We start from the raw sequence: 20,701 nt of genomic DNA on the forward strand, positions 1-20,701 counted from the left end.
TGACAACACCTCCTCGGAATGGGAAGGTGAGAAATCCGGCTCGTTGATCGTCCAGCAGGCCCCCTCTCTTTCCGGATCTCTTCATTCTCTTACAAAGGAGCTAGGCACCCCTCCTTGGGCCTGGAGACAGGCGATCAGCGGAACAGACAGGCATCTTCCACAGGACTTTGTAGGAGCCCGCACGTTCCTGGAGGAGGCCAACAATGAACAAGTAAACACGTAAGAAAGAGCACTTCGGCTGCTGCTCAGGATATGCTGATAAAGGTGAGTGATGAAAGTGGGAGAACGGGGCGGGCGCGTGGGAGGGACCGTCTGGAAAGGCCTCCCTGGGGCGTTGCAGCGGAAAGTTCGCTCATTTTCCAGCTGGGTTGGTCACCCACCTGCTGACCCTCATTCTGGGGCTCTGACGAGGCGTGGGGGCGGCTGAGGCTCAGGACTCCCCCGGGCAGCCCCAGCAAAAGCCCCTGCGACCCTGCAGGTCGCTATTTCCGAACTGCCTGGTTCCCCCTCCTGATCCAGGAAGGCCCCGCCTGGCCTCCCGCTTCCCAGTCGCCCCGGGGAGCGGCCTGGTCTCGGCTCTCAGGATGTGGAGGCTGCAAATAGCTCGGCAGCTGCGGCCGGGAGCCGCCGGGAAGCGCGCCAGCCGCCGCCACGCGGGCCAGGAGCCGCCGCGCGGAGCGCCCCGCGCCCGCCGAGGCCGCCTTGCCGGCGCGGGGCCCCCAGCACCGTGCGCCCCGGGGCTATGGAGGAGCCCGATCGCTGCCCGCTTCCACGACGGCCAGCACCAGGGATCCCCTGTTCTGCACGAGGTGAGGGAGGACGGGCCCCCTCTCTGCGCAGAGCTGACTCCACCTCTCGGGGGTCTTGATGCCTAGCCTGACCCCAGAGAGTCGTTCAGTCTTTTGACATCATCGCCTTAAAATATTTTTTCTCTTGAGTTTCCTGCTAGCTACAAGACTCATATTCTCCTCTGGCCACACTCCTAAAACTTGAAAACCTAAGTCTTATTTAGACAGCACCATGGCAAGTACCTTTTTATATCTTTTTTTTGTTTGTTTTTTTGACCGTGCGTCTTGCAAGATCTTAGTTCCCAGACCAAGGATCGAACGCACGGCCGGAGTGAGAGCGCCGGGTCCTACTAACCACTGGACTTCCAGGGGATTCCCGCAAGTTCAGTCTTTTAAGAAGGACGCCTAAAAGGAAATTTAAACGGACCCCTTGCTCTGCCCACAAGCAGTCGAAACAGGGATGGGTCCTGGTCGCCCCCAGCTCTTCTCCCACAAAGGAGAGTGGGAGGTGACACTGGGGGCGCAGAGCGTTGTTGGAGCCTAGGGTCCTCCCGATTCTCGAAGGTGGGTACAGTTGGCAGCACTGGGCTGCCAGGACCCAGCCTTCCAAGGGACAGGCCGCTTCCCCCCAGCTCCTCCTTGGTGCCTGCTGCCAGAAGAACTTCCGGTCCCTTCCAAGGTCAAGTTCAAGTTGCCCTGTCTGGGTGACAGGAGCCCGGCTGGTCCCACCAGCGCAGTAAGCCTGGGGGCTGCCGGCAGAGCCTGAACCCCACCCAGAAGTTGCTGGGGGTGGGCGGGTCCTTGGAAACAGACAAACTGCTCTCTTGAGGTAAGTGGGCGGAAGAAAAAAAAAACACAACTGCTGAGATTGGCCCAGATTCTGCTCTGATGATTGGCCTTGGTCCTGGGGGAACTTCTGGGGGTAGTTTCAGCTCCTTTCTCAGCTTTTGTTTGCAAAGGACAGAGAAGACACCATTCAGAAATGAGTGTACAGCGCCATAATTGTCACAGGAAACGGCTGCCAATGACCGTGACATTAGATTTTCATCTTTCTTCTTTTTGTTTTTCATTGTGCAACCAAAAACTGTCAACATTTATCAGCTAAATGTTAAGATTTCAGCTGGTACTGAGTGGATATTATTTGATGTTATTTAGGAGGCCTCAAAAACAAAACTCAAAAAACTTGAAAGAAACCCATCCAGGTTGACGGGTCAAGTGAAGATTTTGTGAAATAACCAGATTTGCAGTGAATGGAAAACCCCATTATGTTGTTACTCTTTTTAGATTAAAATTTAAACATGCTTTAGCAAATATGTCCGTTTCCTTGACATGGAGGTTTTGTTTCAGGTTCTCTTTCTGTGGCCTGAGAGAGCTTTAAGTCTGCTAGAAACTCCCCTGAGAGGAACTCTAAGGTGGAATATTAATTCCTCTGCCTATTATATGCATAAAGTCAGGCAACCTCCCTCCCAGGGGGCATCAGAAATTGCTTTTGTGCACTGTTTGGAAAGGCTTTTGCATCCAGAAACAAAAGTGAAAAACACAACAAAATCCCAAAGGAATGCCCGCAAAGAAATAAGGATGTGAAGTTCAAAGGCCTACAGAGCCCAGAATTTCAAGTCACTGGTTTTCAAAAATCATTCAAGTCCAGGCTTTGGACTCAGACTCACACTGCTTTGTGCCAGCCCTCACCTGACAACCAGCTAGATGTGTATCTTTCAGCAAGTATTTCACCTCCAGTGCCTCAATTTCTCCATCTGTAAGATGGGTAAAATAATCAGCTTCATAAGGCTTCTCGGTCACATGTGAGAATTTAATAAAATAATCCATGTAAAATCTGGCACAATGTTTGGCACTTGGTGAGAACTCAGTAAATAGTGAACTATTTTTATATAACAAAACAAATTATATAATAAATGATTTGCTTGTTATTAATATACTGTATGTTACTACAAAGTCTTTTCTCCTCCAACTTGGGTTTTCACTTTAATCCAAAACATTTTATGGTGGCTTCACCCCCAGTTATTTGAACTTGATGCCAGTGGTTCCCAGTCACCTGGAGAACTTACAAAGGGACTGACGCGAGTCTTACCCACAAGGATTCTGATTTAACAGTCTATGGTGTGGCCTGGGCTTTGGACGTTTTGAAAGCTCCCCAGGTGATTCTAATGTAGAATCAGCCAAGTTTGGAAACTAGTGCTTTTTGGTGTTGTCCCAATCAAAAAGGCAAACAGATGTCTATAGTTTAAATCAAATTAAAGCAGTCTGTATTCTGAGCTACTAATCTGACTTATTTTGCTGCATTAGCCATTCAAATCAGCCAATCCCCTGACATTTTCACGGAATTTATAAGTTTTGGCTATTTTGACCAATTAATTTGGTTAAAAAGTTTGATTCATTAAAATCACATGGCCACAGCCTCAAGTAAATTGAATTTATTGGAAATCAGCTAGGATTGTATATGTATTTGGAAGTTTTTAGGTTACACATTACCATAGAAGTCCACATTATTTAATTCCACTCTGTACATTTACTAAGAATCTGGATATTAAATTAAATGTTGACAGTTTTGAATTGATTTGACCAATTATTTTAGTAAAAAAAAATTATTTCTCAAAGTCCTATAACTATAGGTTAAAGGAATTGAATTTGTTGGGGACCAACTAGGATTTTAAATGTAATTGGAAGTATAAACTATTATAGAAATACACATTACTGAATTCCATCTTGCACATTTGCTAACCCACCGGATGTTAAATCAAAATGCTGAGAGTTGGAATTAGGTTAATAGTGTCTCGTCCCTTTGATCTCATCTCGGGGACTTTAGATGGCATGTAGGTTGCTATCAGATTTGACACCACTGTCTGTGTATTATTAACCTCTTTAAAAAATTAATGAGCGTGTTGGTCCACTTAGCACTTGGGTCACAGTGATCCATCAGAGGAACCATGAGTGAGGTGGCACTCACAGCCTCCATCAGCTTGCTTTCTATCAACATTCTCCATTAGAGGCACACAGTACCAGGTTAGAAAAAGCCCCTGAATCTTGTTTTCCAGAAGTTCTGGATCTGGTCATGGACCCAAGGCATCACAAGCTACTTTTTTTTTTTAGGGGGGCTGGGCCGTGTAGCTTTCAGGATCTTTGTTCCCCGACTAGGGATTGAACCGAGGCCCTACAGTGAAAGCACCGGGTCCGAACCACTGGACCACCAGGAATCTCCGATCACAAGCTACTTTAACTGGCTGGGTATAGCAGACCTTCCTGGAATGTATCCATAATTGGACAAAACAGAATTCAGCCATCACTTGTCTCCAGGTGTTTATGTTTAAAATATAGAACAGTTATCAAATTGAAAACCAGGCAATTTTGCATGGGTGGGCTACTTCCCTCACTGCCGTACAAATTATTTGTTTATTTGGATATTTATTTGTAAAGGGCAAAGAAACAACATCATTAGAAAATAGAGGGCATAGAACAGTATTTTAAAATTTCCCTTCTGGGACTTCCCGGCTGGTCCAGTGGTTAACTCTCTCAGCTCCCAAAGCAGGGGGCCCAGGTTCAATCTCTGGTCAGGGAACTAGATCCCACATGCTGCAACTAAGACCTGGTGCAGCCAAATAAATGAATAAATAAAAAAAATAAAATAAAATAAAATTTCCCTTCTGATAATTTTATGAAAAAATGAATATTGGCTAAAGATTGGGGAAAAAAGGATTGGATAAAAATATTAGCTGATAATCATCTGAAGGGTAGGAAGGGAATGAGTATTTAATAAGTGCCTATTCTATGCTGGGCTCTTTCTGTGTATAATGTCTTTTAATCTTTACACTCTGTCCTCAGAATAGAATCAGTTCACAAATAGGGTAGTTGAGGTTCAGAGAGGTTAAGTAACTTACTCAAAGCTACACAGCATAAAGTCACAGAAGTGGGATTTGACCCCGTCAGTCTGCCCCAGACCCTGTACACTGTTCCCTACATGTCAGGGTGGTTAACTGTCCTGATTTGCCTGAAACAAGGGGCTCAGTTTGAAAACCAAGGCAATTCCCAGAAAACCAGGGCAAGTTGGTTACTCTCCTTGGTAACTGGAGGTTACTGCTCCCTTAGCCAGCCAACCAGATTCCAGGCCCCAGGTCTACTGCTGGTAAGAAGGAAGGGAGGTCTGAATCCCTCACTTATTTCAGAAAATAATCTATGCAACCATATTACACTCCCACTGGAGAAAGCAAGTTAATGGTGCTTCTGATCAAATTACTATATCCTTAGATCACGTAGGTCAAGCACCTGCAAACTTTTCCCCTGAAGGGCCATTTTTTAGTTTGTGGATCATAGGGTCTCTGTCACAACTACTCAGCCAGGTCCTTATGGTGGGAAGCAGCCATGGACAATACAAAAATGAAGGGGTGCACTGTGTTTCATTCAGAGGTGGGAGGTGGGCTGGATTTGGCCCATGGAGCGTCTGCCAAACCCTGATGTAGATTATTAATACAGAATCTTTTGAGGGACTTCCCTGGTGATCTGGTGGCTAAGACTCCAGGTTCCCAATGAGGGGGCCCTTGTTCCCTGGTCAAGGAACTAGATCCCACATGCCACACTAAGACCCAATGCAGTCAGATAAATAGATAATAAAGAAAAATTTAAAAAAAATCATTTGCATAGATAATTCAATCTGAAGAATTATTTCTGGAAGTTACTTTAATTGGGGGTATGGCCAGTGGGCCATTGGGAGCTGTCTTTTGGACTAACCTATTCTAGTGGAGGTGATGGAATTCCAGTGGAGCTATTTCAAATCCTAGAAGATGATGCTGTGAACGTGCTGCACTCAATATGCCAGCAAATTTGGAAAACTCAGCAGCGGCCACAGGACTGGAAAAGGTCAGTTTTCATTTCAATCCCAAAGAAAGCCAATGCCGAAGAATGCTCAAACTACTGCACAATTGCACTCATCTCACACACTAGTAAAGTAATGCTCAAAATTCTCCAAGCCAGGCTTCAGCAATACGTGAACCGTGAACTTCCAGATGTTCAAGCTGGTTTTAGAAAAGGCAGAGGAACCAGAGATCAAATTGCCAGCATCTGTTGGATCATCGAAAAAGCAAGAGAGTTCCAGGAAAACATCTATTTCTGCTTTATTGACTATGCCAAAGCCTTTGACTGTGTGGATCACAATAAACTGTGGAAAATTCTGAAAGAGATGGTAATACCAGACCACCTGACCTGCCTCTTGAGAAACCTGTATGCAGGTCAGGAAGCAACAGTTAGAACTGGACATGGAACAACAGACTGGTTCCAAATAGCAAAAGGAGTACATCAAGGCTGTATATTGTCACCCTGCTTATTTAACTTATATGCAGAGTACATCATGAGAAACGCTGGACTGGAAGAAATACAAGCTGGAATCAAGATTGCCGGGAGAAATATCAATAACCTCACATATGCAGATGACACCACCCTTATGGCAGAAAGTGAAGAGGAACTAAAGAGCTTGTTGATGAAAGTGAAAGAGGAGAGTGAAAAAGTTGGCTTAAGCTCAACATTCAGAAAACAAAGATCATGGCATCTGGTCCCATCACTTCATGGCAAATAGATGGGGAAACAGTGGAAACAGTGTCAGACTTTAGTTTTTTGGGCTCCAAAATCACTGCAGACAGTGATTGCAGCCATGAAATTAAAACGCTTTACTCCTTGGAAGGAAAGTTATGACCAACCTAGATAGCATATTCAAAAGCAGAGATATTACTTTGCCAACAAAGGTCCATCTAGTCAAGGCTATGGTTTTTCCAATGGTCATGTATGGGTGTGAAAGTTGGACTGTGAAGAAAGCTGAGTGCCGAAGAATTGATGCTTTTGAACTGTGGTGTTGGAGAAGATTCTTGAGAGTCCCTTGGACTGCAAGGAGATCCAACCAGTCTATCCTAAAGGAGACCAGTCCTGGGTGTTCATTGGAAGAACTGATGCTGAAGCTGAAACTCCAACACTTTGGCCACCTCATGCGAAGAGTTGACTCATTGGAAAAGACTCTGATGCTGGGAGGGATTGGGGGCAGGAGGAGAAGAGGACGACAGAAGATGAGATGGCTGGATGGCATCACTGACTCGATGGACATGAGTCTGGGTGAACTCAGGAGTTGGTGATGGACAGGGAGGCCTGGTGTGCTGCGATTCATGGGGTCACAAAGAGTCAGACACAACTGAGTGACTGAACTGAACTGAACTGATTCATCAGTTAGACGTGCCTCCTCTTTTGGCTTACAGAATCAAGCTTTTCTAATCCTACTCAAAGATCGCACCGTGTGTGGGTGTGTGAAGGCGGCAGTATGTTATCTCCCATCACAAATTTATATCCCCTTCCTTGTCTGTTGGGAAATATTAGTCACATTCATATCTCCACTGTCTTTTCAGCTTCTTCTATTTCCAAACATCATTTAGAGAGCAATTCCTATTGCACTCTACAAAATCTTAAGAAATATTCATTTGCTTCAATACAGCATTTTCTTTATTGCATGCTGGAAAAATATTGCTAGCTTTTTCTATACTGAAAAGCAATGTCACTTTAGCACCGGAGCAGCCTCTGCCATTCCAATATTCATTCACATGTGCCTTCATCCACTCACTGGGTGCTTATTCACCTTTCAAGGGGGATGGAGAGGGGCCTCTCAAGACCTCATGCCCCCATCGCAGATAGCCCCCCACTGGAGAAGGTGCAAACCAGCATAGTCAGATGCAAAAGAAACAATGGGCGTGACTTAAGGACACGGTGTGGTAGGAGGAAGAAATGCAAATTTTCCGGGTGGGGGAAATAGCAATTGGTAAGACTTGGGCTCAGGATTTATTTATAAGCCAAACACAGAGGGAGATAATAAATAGATTAGCTCAGGAATAGAAGAGGTGCTCAGCCTTTGGAGACAGCGAGGGGTCAGGCTGAGGGCACAGTTGCTAAAGCAAGCGGAAGCCACTGTGTATTCTGAACAGGAGGTGGACAGTGATCAAAATGGCCATGCAGGCAGGGTGTCCTGTTGGTGGTCAGGGAAAGTAGAATGGGAGGCTGAGTCAGAGAGTGGTACTTGAATTGGACAGTAAGGGACAGAGTCCAAAAAAATTCCGCAGGCATCAGGAGGATGACAGTATCATTAATTTCAGAAAACATTAATTTCAAAAACATTCTGAGATTCTGAAATTCTGAGAGGTGATGCTCATTTATGAAGATGGCCGAAAAAACTGAAAAACTTCAGGTATTTTCATACTCCTTGAATCAAGATGGGCTTCCCTTGTAGCTCACCTGGTAAGGAATCCACCTGCAATGTGGGAGACCGGGGTTCAATTCCTGGGTTGGGAAGACCCCCTGGAGAAGGGAAAGGCTACCCACTCCAGTATTCTGGCCTAGAAAATTTGCAGGACTGTATAGTCCATGGGGTCGCAAAGAGTCGTACATGACTGAGCAACTTTCACTTTCTTTGAATCAAGATGTTCTCTGGGCGAGCAGGTGAGAAATCAGGGTTACCTGTGCAGATTTTATGCAGAACGCCCTACAGAAGTGATAGCTGAACCAGGCAACGAGTTTCCTATGCTCTTTTTGTTGATTCATTTGCCTCTTTCTTGTTTGGCTGAAAAGAAACATATTAGAACTAGTGTCTCTTCTGACTTACTCTGGCTGCCCTATGGCCTAACTTCCAGACAACATCCACATCGGACACGTCTCTACTAGCCATAGTTTTTTTTGTAAACATATCTTAAAAAAAAAATTGTATTACTTTAAAAAAATTTTCTTGGCTGCACCAAGAAGCATGTGGGATATTAATTCCCTAACCAGGGATTGAACCTGTGCCCCTCACACAGGAAGCACAGTCTTAACCACTAGACCACCAGGGAAGCCCCTCTACTAACCATACATTTTGAGTTAACCTATAAACTGCCCAATTTACCAGGCAAGGTGGGATTCTTACCACTGGTTTTCATTACTGCAGGGCACTGCTGAATCCTGGCAGTCTTGCCCGCACTACAGTAGTCACTGAATTCGTGATGGGTAAGGCTGCACTTCACTTCATGGGAAATAGATGGGGAAACAGTGGAAACAGTGTCAGACTTTATTTTTTTGGGCTCCAAAATCACTGCAGATGGTGACTGCAACCATGAAATTAAAAGACGCTTACTCCTTGGAAGGAAAGTTATGACCAACCTAGATAGCATATTCAAAAGCAGAGACATTACTTTGCCAACAAAGGTCCGTCTAGTCAAGGCTATGGTTTTTCCAATGGTCATGTATGGATGTGAGAGTTGGACTGTGAAGAAGGCTGAGCACCAAAGAATTGATGCTTTTGAACTGTGGTGTTGGAGAAGACTCTTGAGAGTCCCTTGGACTGCAAGGAGATCCAACCAGTCCATTCTGAAGGAGATCAGCCCTGGGATTTCTTTGGAAGGAATGATGCTAAAGCTGAAACTCCAGTACTTTGGCCACCTCATGCAAAGAGTTGACTCATTGGAAAAGACTCTGATGCTGGGAGGGATTGGGGGCCGGAGGAGAAGGGGATGACAGAGGATGAGATGGCTGGATGGCATCACTGACTCGATGGATGTGAGTCTGGGTGAACTCTGGGAGTTGGTGATGGACAGGGAGGCCTGGCGTGCTGCAATTCATGGGGTCGCAAAGAGTCGGACACGACTGAGCGACTGAACTGAACTGAACTGAACTGAAGGCTGCACTGATTCCTAAAATGTTGATGTTCACTCTTGCCATCACCTGTTTGACCACTTCCAGTTAACCTCGATTCATGGACCTAACATTCCAGGTTCCTATGCAATATTGCTCTTTATAGCATCGGACTTTACTTCCATCACCAGTCACATCCACAACTGGGTGTTATTTTTGCTTTGGCTCCATCCCTTCATTCTTTCTGGAATTATTTCTCCACTGATCTCCAGTAGCATATTGGGCACCTACCAACCTGGGGAGTTCATCTTTCAGTGTCCTATCTTTTTGCCTTTTCATGCTATTCATCGGGTTCTCAAGGCAAGAATACCGAAGTGGTTTGCCATTCCCTTCTCTAGTGGACCACGTTTTGTCAGAAGGATGAGACAGAGGATGAGATGGTTGGATGGCATCACTGACTTGATGGACACGAGTTTGAGTAAGCTCTGGGAGTTGGTGATGGACAGGGAAGCCTGGCATGCTGCAGTCCATGGGGTCATGAAGAGTCAGACACAACTGAGCGACTGAACTGAACTGAAGCTTGCACTTGACTTAGGAAAACTGAATCATGCTGTGTATAACTCTCAAAGCGAATCATCTGAAGAAGACATTGCAACAATTGGGCTTCCCAGGTGGTGCTAATGGTAAAGAACCCGCCTGCCAGTGCAGGAGACATGAGAGACTCAGGTTTGACCCCTGGGTCAGGAAGATCCTCTGGAGGAGGGCACAGCCACCAACTCCAGTATTCTTGCCTGGAGAATCTCATGGACAGAGGAGCCTGGTGGGCTACAGTCCATGGGGTCGCAAAAGAGTGGGACACGACTGAAGCAACTGAGCATGCATGAATGCACTACAACAGTTAAGAATACATCAATACATGTTAGATAAATATTTAATAATGCATCAGGAAACGAGGCAGTCTTTTGGTTTGATGATAAAATCAACTATTCACCTGAAAACATTTCATAATTGTTTAATTGATCAATTTAACCCCTTGATTTCAATTTCCTAACTATATACTTGTAAGGAAGGCATTAATATTGAAGATTATTACAATGTCCAGGAGAGGAGACTGCTGTAATAAATAATGTAGCTTCTTTATGCTTCAGTTGCTTTCCTAAATTACTTATGAAACAGCAACAACTACTACTGCTGCTATTGGGAAAGTTGACATTATCCATTTCTTATTTAACAATGTAGTCATTAAAAGAGAGAGATACTTGGAGTGAGAAACTCATTACTGGATTAAATGCAGATTCTGGTATCTTGAGAAGCTATGTGTTTGGTTTGGCTGAAGGAACTCAAAAGCCACCAAGCAAGAGAATGACATTTGTTGTAGCCAGAGTAAACAATTTTTATTTCTGTTTTCCATATGCAAGCATATGAGTAGAACATAGCACATTTTATATTTGTACATTTTGGGAAAACATGTAGAATTATAATCATCATAATATGAAACACGTCCCTTATGCTACTGAATGTTTCATCACTGCTTGGGTGCTCTGCATGGGCAGGCAGGAAGGAAAATAGTGATCCCATGAGGTTTCAGTCCTAGTATGGATTGTATGATCCAGCCAGAAAGACCCACACCTGAATTGTCTCAGATCTGTAAAAATTTATTTTGTAATCTGTGTCCAGAAGCTGTGATTCAAGTATCATAGTAACTTATCAAATATAGCCCTTATTGCCAGGAAAATTTTCCTTGAACCTTAGTGAGATTTTTTTTTTCTCCCGATCTCAGTAGAGATGAAAATATTTCCCACTCTCTATAAACTCCAAGATTCTCTCTCTCTCTCTCCCAAAGAAAGTTATTTAGAGGCAGAATCGCCACCACTAGACATAAACACCATCAAATTCGTGCCTGTCCAGCAAGGCTTTGCCCAAAAGTTCAGAAAAATTGGAGGCCTTTTTATGAAATATCGTTTCTCTCCATTCAAACAGTTATGCCTGCCAGGTGAGATGTTTGCAGTGAACTTTATGAACTTCCATATTTTGAGAAATCAACTGTGGGTGTTAAGACTGGAAACAGAAGACATTAATGAAAAGAAGTTATTGACAGGGTTTCCTTAGTGTCCAGTGGTTAAGAATCTGCCTTGCAATGCAAGGGACATGGGTTTGATCTCTGATCCAGGAAGATCCCACATGCTACAGAGCGACCAAGCCAGTGTGCACCACAGCTACTGAGCTGGCACTCTAGAGCGCGGGTGCGGCAACTGCCGAAGGCCGCGCACCCTAGAGCCCATGCTCCACGACAAGAGAAGCCACAGCAAGGAGAAACCCGCGCACCACATCTAGAGAGTAGCCCCTGCTTGCTGCAACTAGAGAAAACGTGGGTAGCAGCGAAGACCCAGCACAGCCAAAAATAAATAAATAGATAGATATTATTTAAGAGGTTATTGACAATGTAAATAAGTTCTTCAACAGTGTGTGGCGCATAATATGTGCTCAGTAAATATAACACATACTATTATAATTTTATTAAATGTAAATTTGGGGGGAAATTCACATTTAATGACAAATGGGAGCATGGAGATACACAGTTATAAATGTATACACCTATTTATGTATGTAATGGGTATATGTAAATAGAAGTGTCTGACTCTTCTAATTGCCAAAAATAATCTTTGCTTGTGAATTAATTCATCACTGTTTGCCGTTTGTTCTCCTGTTGAGAGTTGAAAGGAGATCGCTGGCAGAGGTGTGAATGGCTCATTTATTTTAGTTAATCATTAACCTCGAAGCCTCACCACAATTACTCTAATCTCAGCATTGAAACAACTTCAGTCATTGATGGACTGCCCAATCAACGAATTAAAATTGCAAAACACCCTGCCTGGTGCCCCCTTTCTCACAGATGCTAGAAGGTTTGAATGAGAAGGGCTGTCAGGTGGCGTCCAGCACGAAGCTCTCGTTTTACAAGTGAGGACAATGCAGCCCAGAGTCAAAAGGTGACTGGCCAGAGCCCACGGCCAATCCCAGAGGGGTCATCTCAAGACTGGACTTTGACCTCCGCATCCAGGCTCTGGCTAGTCTCATCATCTGGAAGGCTTTTTCTCCTGTGAAAAATCGAGTCTATCTGCTTACACTGTGAGAAGCCGCGACAGCTGGATTTGCGTCTGTGGCCTTTCGTGCATGGTGGCCTCCTAAGCCTCTCACAGGTGGAGAAGCAGGATGACGATCCTGAGATGATGAACTGAGGACCCCAGCAGGCCTCCCCTCTGCCTCCCCTTTTCTGTTCTGCTGTAGCAGATACCCTAAAAGAGACAGGTGCCCAGGAACACACCTCATTTTAGAATTAAAAAGTCTGCTGTTTTAGTTTTTGTTTTCCAAATGTATTTAAAAATTTTTTTTATTTATTTAATGTATCATCATTTTTTTGGATGCACGGGCTTTCTCTAATTGCCGAGAGCAGGGGCTGCTCTCCAGTCGTGATGCGAGGGCTTCTCATTGTGGAGCCTTCTCTTGTTGCAGAGCCCAGGCTCTAGGCATGCGGGCTTCAGTAGTGCTGGCACACCGGCTTAGCTGCCCCCAGGCAGGTGGACTCTTTGCAGACCAGGGATCGAACCCATGTCCCCTGCATTGGCAGGTGGATTCTTAACCACCGGACCACCAGGGAAACCCTCCAAGTGTATTTTTATTTATTTATTTTTCCAAGTGTATTTCTAAATGAAGTCTTTGAAAATAGGTCACTGGAATCTCTTATATCTAGACAGCATTGTGGGTGAGAATAGGTTGTTGATGAGTTCAAGAAATCAGTGATCTCTGATTCTGATGTTCACAATGGGTGAATTCACCAGGAGCTACAAGCGCAGAACCTGCACGGAGAACGGGCCAGAGGCTGCCTGGGCCAGGATCAGGGTCTCCATGAGGCTGTGTCTCCAGCAGTAAGCCAAGTGCCTTGGGACATCATGGGTGCTCTGTGAAGTCGGTTGGATAAACTCATGAAAGCATAATAAGCAAATTAAATGTCTGCTTCTCCAAAACTTCCATGGGAATCTAAGAGTACCTTAATCTGGAGGCAGGCATTGGTGCTTTCTAAGTTATGTTTCTCAAACCAGATGGCTACTTTGGCAAGATCAAAACACCAACCAACCAGCCAAACACAACCCCAAACAAACCTTTAAACTTTTCTGTCTACCTCTGGTAGCTACTGCAAAGCACATTCCCACATCTGAGGGGCAGACTTAAACTCTAAGGATGACTTGGGAATGCACTCCCACACCCCACCACCTCCTTTTTTTAAAAATATCTTTTATTTTACTTATTTATTTGTCTTAGTTGCAGCATATGAACTGTTAGTTGTGGCATGTGGGATCTAGTTCCCTGACCAGGGATTGAACCTGGGCCCCTTGCATTGGAAGCCAGAGTCTTAGCCACTGGACCATGAGGGAAGCCCCTCTCCACCTCCTCCTGTTTTCCATGAAGACCAGCTGGCCAGCTGCCTGCAGCACCTTAATCACCTCTTTAAGATGCATCCATGGCAAAGCCCATTTCTCATTTTCTTACTTCTGTGGGGTTTTGTGTTTAGCATGGTGTTCGCATCAAGAAGAAATGAACACTTAAGTTTTGCCTGCTGACCTTTAAGACAATTCCTCCTTGACGAAGTCTTGGTCTCTCTGTGGCTAGAATTCTAGCCAGGCCGACTTCAGATTAAGCATGTCTGTGAAGTGGTGGAAGGTGCTTCCAACTGGCTCATCAGACAACGGTGTGTCATCAAAGGACTCATGCTCGGGGACAGGCGCTCCAGCCCAGAGTACACATGTACATGTCCCGCCAGCAAGAGACCTCGCCTGGCATGAGTATGCATGTTTTAGAGAAGGAGCAACAGGTGAGAAGGACAAAAGACAAAGCCAGGGTCCCCTCCCAAAGCCTGTAATGACACGTAGCCAAAGCCTCCTTTAGGAGTGCTCACTTTTCGAGGTGAAATTGCATCTGAAAACACGTTTTGCCATGAGAACACGGAGTTCTCTTTCTGGCAGCATCAACAATAAGACATCTTTATGTTGACTACAGTTTCTTTCCAGAGACATCAGAAAAGAACAGGATTTGCCTCATGGGTCTAAAAAGGACACCTGTGTCCTTTCTTAAAACCTTCCACTGTGTCGTTCCTACTTTTGGTTCTGAATTCTAGGAAGTCGGATCTGTGTGTCCCTGAGCCAAGAAGACAGAGTGCCCTGGGTCTTTCACATGGCAGCTACATTTCACAAAAGATGAGTGCTTCTTACCTGGTTTTTCCTGTGGCATTTAAAAATTCTGCACTGGACTTTGTCATATCTATTTTTTTCTACTCTCAAGGCAGCGCCACGAGCTAATGGGAGGGAGAAACATTAACTTCCCTTTGGCCTGAAGAAAGGTCAGCGCCACGTCTAGAATCACACAGGGACTCAGAATACCTGCCTGGGTGGTTTCTGAATCAGTTTGAAGGTTGGTTATTTAAAAAGCAGTAGGTGTTTATTCATTTGGGGATTCTCTTAAGCTCTGTTACCAAATGGTCCATAATCTAGATGAAGGGAAATCATTTAGTGTTTACTCACTGTTCCCAAGCCAGCAAAGTGAAAATAAAAATAGACTCAGGGGACTTCCCTGGTGGTCCAGTGGTTAGGAATTTGCCTGCCAGTTCAGGGGGACACGGGTTTGATCCCTGGTGCAGGAAGATGGCAACGAGAGAAAAACCTGCACAGCAACAAAGACCCAGCACAGCCAAAACTAAATAAATTAAAAATTAAAAAATATGTATATTCGGGAAAGCTTGTAGAAAATTTTTCTCATGATAAATCTACAGTCCAGTTACTAGGAAGCAGAAAAGTCTATTTGAAAGATAGCTCTAGCTTCTGAGACAGAGAAGGCAATGGCACCCCACTCCAGTACTCTTGCCTGGAAAATCTCGTGGACGGAGGAGCCTGGTAGGCTGCAGTCCATGGGGTCGCTAAGAGTCGGACACGACTGAGCGACTTCACTTTCACTTTTCACTTTCACGCGTTGGAGAAGGAAATGGCAACCCACTCCAGTGTTCTTGCCTGGAGAATCCCAGGGACAGGGGAGCCTGGTGAGCTGCCGTCTATGGGGTCGCACAGAGTCGGACAGGACTGAAGCGACTTAGCAGCAGCAACAGCTTCTGAGATGAAATTCATGAAGTGGATTTGCGCCCCTCTGACCACCCCCACCTCCATCCTAACTGTGAAAAAAATGCCCCCAAGTGGCGAGACCCACATCTAAGCCCACTTGACATTTAAAATTTTTTTCTTCTGTTTGGGTGAAAGCTGACTTTAAAAGTATCCACTCTTTTTCTGTCTTTACTTAGATGCTCGTATGGAGACAAAATGGTAGAGGAGGAAGGGAGTGCCGTGGGTGATTGAACAAGCTTGTTCCACACACTGGCAGCCTGGAATGCACCCTTATACCAGCTAATGCTAGTAATCACTGCATGGCAATGATCGGTTCTAAACAAAAGTTTCCCCGTAGTCATAGTCTCTCCAATTCAATAAAATAATCGTAGAAGTTGGTTGGAACCGCCTTAGTTCTTGCCCTGCTTTATGCTTTGCATGTGATACAACTGTAGTCCCTTTAACAGTCCAATCTCCTTTAAGCTCCCTTTTCAGCTAGAGCTGTGTATTTTCTGATTATGTTCTCCCATTTTCTCGGGCAGTTTGGAAATGTACCCATACCGGTAGCCCTCACCACACACAACAAAAGCAAAATAGCTCACACACCCACATCCCCAGACTAACAGGAGGATCGGCCCACCCGCTACCATCAGCCTGTATCATTGATCATCCATATGTACAAATAAGGGTCCTTTGGCCATTTTATTGAGCCAATTAAATTCTAATATAGTCCAAAGTTTACCAAATTGACCAGAAAACTCTTAGCCACCTAGTATAGCAATGAAATGAAGATACATCTTTCAAGAAGACGTTGGCAGGGCTTCCCTGGTGGTCCTGGGGCTGAGACTCTAAGCTCCCAGTGTAGGGGGCCCAGGTTCAATTCCTGGTCAGGGAACTAGATTCCACATGTCAAAACTAAGACCCAGTGCAGCCAAAAAGAAGAAAAAAGTGGGGGGGGGGGGGGCATTGGCTGTGACAGTGACTAGGGAAGAGAGAAAATCCCTAGAATTCTTGGCAACTTGGTGAGTTCATTTGCCCTCTGTGGTGTATGGGTTTCCTCCAACTGATGATAATCACAGGAGCTGGTCCTACCAGATGTGAAAAAGACAACTGAAGAAGAAGGAAAACTTTCTCTACAAGCTGAAAGTAAAAGAAGCTAGCGAGGCTGATAATAGTGTCTATAGATTTTACATATGAAAAATTATAGACACTGATTTCAGTTATTAAAAACTGTGAGCTTAAGCTTTTTGATCGCTTAATTAAAGTTCTTGTTCAAAAAGTGTTCAAACACAACCTTGAACAGCTCAGTTTCTAAAATAACATCATAAGAGTGGGAGAGTGAAGAAATCTATGCACATCTGAACTACAGGAGAAATCCTATCACCAGTCACTAACAGTGAGTGCAGGAGTCCCAGTGTGCTTGTTAACCATCTCACTGAAAAGGCAATGGGGAGCCCTTGACAACGTTATTAAGGGGGATGAAAGCCTAGACTTGATAAACAATGCCTTACTCCAGAGCAGCTCAGCACGGTCTAGAACTGGAAAAGCTACCTTATTTTGCCCATGAAATCTGCATCTGTTTTGTTCCCTTTACAAGTGTCATCTGAGCCCCTTGTACCTTACCTTCTACTGTCTCAACCTTTAGCCTAAAGACACCCAAATTATGGTGTGCGTTCCAGATATTTCAATCACTAAATGTCAGTTCACCGAGGGGAAACGTCGGTTAAAATAAAAAGCAGATTTCTCACATTTATTGTCACGGCTTGCATGGCCTAGGTTCAAAATTTTCACCCTTGGAGACTTTCCTGGTGGACCAGTAGCTAAGACTGAACTCCTAAAGCAAGGGGCTTGGGTTCCACCCCTGGTCAGGGAACTGGATCCCGCATGCCGCAACCAAGAGTTCACGTGCCACAACAGGAGATCCAGTGTGCCTTCAAGAAGATTCTGCACGCTGCGACAAAGACCTGGCGTGATAAATAAATAGATACGTGTTAAAATTTTTCACTCTTATTCCATCTGGCCTCTCCACCCGCACTCCCAGGTGGGAGAAAAGGAGACTAGAAAGGAAAAGAGCATGCAATTTCTTTCCTTTCAGGTTCTCTTAGTAAACTTTGGGTTCTGATTTGGACTATGTGTTAATATCCTGATATAATAATTCTGATAGCCTGAGTTCTGATATCAGAGTAGCCACATCTTATGGTTTTAACACTCCAGTGGCTCTGATGGTAGTTGAATCTATTAATGGCCACTTTCATTAGTGCACATATATAGACTCTCAAATTCAGTTCTGACTGAGCAGTCTGAAATTGTGCGAAGTACAGCAACTGGCCACTTGCTAGATGATCATCCACGGGCCAACACATTTTAATTCTACCTGCTTATTCAACCAGTTGGCAGACTAAAGAATGATATTATGTCCAAATCAAATTGTTTATCTTGCACTTCAGAGCATAAAGGAAATCCTAGGTGTCTGAGTTGGCTTCCCAAAGAATTTCCACTGACCCAGTTCATATTTTTCAACAGGAAGTCTTACAGACTCGGGAAATGATAAAATGTGTGCAATTGACAGCCAAAGATGATCCCAGATAGAGGTCAGATATAAAAATATACAGGGACTTCCCTGGCAGTCCAGTGGTTAAGGTTCTGTTCTTCCACCATAGGGAGCGTGGGTTCAATCCCTGTTTGGGGAACTAAGCTCCAGCATGCCACATAGTGCGGGGGTGGGGGGAAGAATAAAATAAATAAAAATATACACATTTGGAGAGATAGAAATAATACATTTGGGGGCATTTTCACAAAAAGTTGCCTCTTTGGGGAAGAAATGAAAATTATACTTCTTTACCTGAATTTTCAGATGTAACTCACTTGATAGAATACTGAAATCCTCTCTCATTTTTATGACAGAAATGGACTTGTATTTCTCTATAATAAGTGTCAGACCCAGAAAAATACAAAGATCTCAGGAAGAATGCAGCAAAACATTCTCTGCAAAATCACATATCTAAAGGTAAGATTACCTTTTACTGATAAGTTATTAAAAGTCTACTCAAATGAAGCTACAGAATATGAATGCAAAGTAGTCAGAGTTACTTTTATATTTGGTATAATAGCTAATAAGGGCTTCCCTGGTGGTTTAGATGGTGAAGAACCCGCCTACAATGCAGGAGACCCGGATTCAATCCCTGGGTCAGGAAGATCCCCTGGAGAAGGGAATGGCTACCCACTCCAGTATTCTTGCCTTGAGAATTCCATTGACAGAGGAGCCTGGCGGGTCCATGGGGTTGCAAAGAGACTCAACTGAGCAACTAACACTTTCACTAATAGCTAAGAAGCTTAAAAAGAAAAGCAATATTATAACAGGACCAAACAAGTAAACAGCAGAGTCACCAGGCTTCTATCAAGCCTTCTTCCTAAGACTTTGTAAGACAGTATACAAGTTTCACTTTTTGTGGAAGCTTCTGGCATTTGGAAACGAATGGCTGAACTTGGTTCACGCCTAGAGGAAATATGCAGAAGACACTTTGATTCAAGACACAATAAAATAACCAGTTTGCTCTTTGGCCTCAGACAGAATTGCCGCCGAGTAAGGGTTGTGTAGACTGGGGTTGGGAAAGAAGGCCACTTGGCAGGGAATGGAGGTATTAGAGAGAGCAAACAAGATTGCAGCAAATGTTACAGACCGCAACCCCCAGCACCAGCATGCAAAACCACTTGTTTATATGGCCCTTCTTCCCAACTCAAATGGAAGTTCCACGTGGGCAGGGGTATTACATTTGGCTCATGGCTATTATCCCCAGTTTCTGGAAGAGTTCCTGGCTCATAAATATTTGATGAGTGAATGAACATCAACCAGCTTTCAGAAGACAGATTTGTCCAAAGAAGTTAGATTCCATGAATATCTAATGAGCAGCTAAGCAGTGCTGTGCTCAGTGTCCTTGGGTAAGGCAGAAGTCGCTCTATCGTGGTGTGGAGTGCAGTGCTGAGGGGAGGGGTGGTGCTGATGGTACTGGGGAGCATCTTTGGGAACACTGTCACTTGGAACGGTGTGTATTACATGCTGGGCTGTAGGAGCAGCAGAAGTGGAAGTGTTAGTCCCTCAATCCTGTCTGACTCATTTTGACCCCATGGACTATAGCCCGCCAGTCTCCTCTGTCCATGGGATTCTCCAGGCAAGAATACTGGAGTGGGTTGCCATTCCCTTCTTCAGGGGATCTTCCTGACCCAGGGATCGAACCCATGTCTCCTGCATTGCAGGCAGATTTTTCACTGGCTGAGCCACCAGTGAGAGGCAGAAACTGGGACCCAAATGCCAGGCCTGACCTTGGAATTTAGTGCCCTGGGCTTCCCATGGACAGGAACCACTTAATTTGTCTTGCATGCTTGGTGCCAGCTCAGGGTGCTTCCAGCAGCTTCTCAGTAAATGCCTGGGAGTCCAGAAGCTGGCAAGAGGGATCCAGGGAGGGCTCCAGCCTAGCTGCAGGACCAGCAGGCTGGCTGAGACAGCCTGGGACTAGGCCCAGGCCTCCATTCCCACCTCTCTTCCTCGAAAGCCAAAGGCAAGTCCAGGACAGGGACTGTCAGACTGAGGGCTGAGAACTTGTGTCCCAGAATTAAATGTTAATATGTGAAACCCCAGGGCCCTATTTGAGACTTCCTATATAAAAATCTTAGGAGCAGGACCCTGAAACTAGCATTATAAGCAAGTTTCCAGATAAATCTCCTGCAGGTACCAAAGGCTGAATTCTACTAAAGTAGAATCTAGTAATAATTCTCTCTCAAGAACCTGTGTTAGTAACTGAAATCCCAAGGGCAGGAGAAATTAATATTTGGGGTGGTTCCTATGGACCAGGAGCTGTTCAAAATTCTTTCACATATAATAACTCAATATTCAATAATTCAAAGGGGTAGTTTTAGTATGTAGTTTTTAAATTTTAAATTTGCTTATTTTTAATTGCAGTATAATTGCTTTACAGAATCGTGCTGGTGTGTTAGTTGCTCAGTTGTGTCCAACTCTTTTAGACCATGGACTGTAGCCCCCAAGCCCCCTCTCCATGGATGGGATTCTCCAGGCAAGAATACTAGAGTGGGTAGCCATGCCCTTCTCCAGGGGATCTTCCTGACAAAGGGATT

The 20,701-nt window shown here is 44.6% G+C and overlaps 1 long non-coding RNA gene across 1 annotated transcript in view; it reads left to right on the forward strand.

The window, feature by feature from the left end:
• The first annotated feature begins 297 nt into the window (after window positions 1-297).
• LOC112449053 (uncharacterized) overlaps window positions 298-20,701 on the forward strand; it is a 32,453-nt gene continuing 12,049 nt past the window's right edge. Inside the window, exons 1-2 of the long non-coding RNA XR_003037524.2 lie at window positions 298-1,617; window positions 18,476-18,578. This is a non-coding gene — a long non-coding RNA (uncharacterized lncRNA). The remainder of the gene's footprint in view (window positions 1,618-18,475; window positions 18,579-20,701) is intronic.

This window comes from Bos taurus, chromosome 12, assembly GCF_002263795.3.
Source record: "Bos taurus isolate L1 Dominette 01449 registration number 42190680 breed Hereford chromosome 12, ARS-UCD2.0, whole genome shotgun sequence".
Taxonomy (NCBI): Eukaryota; Metazoa; Chordata; class Mammalia; order Artiodactyla; family Bovidae; genus Bos; species Bos taurus.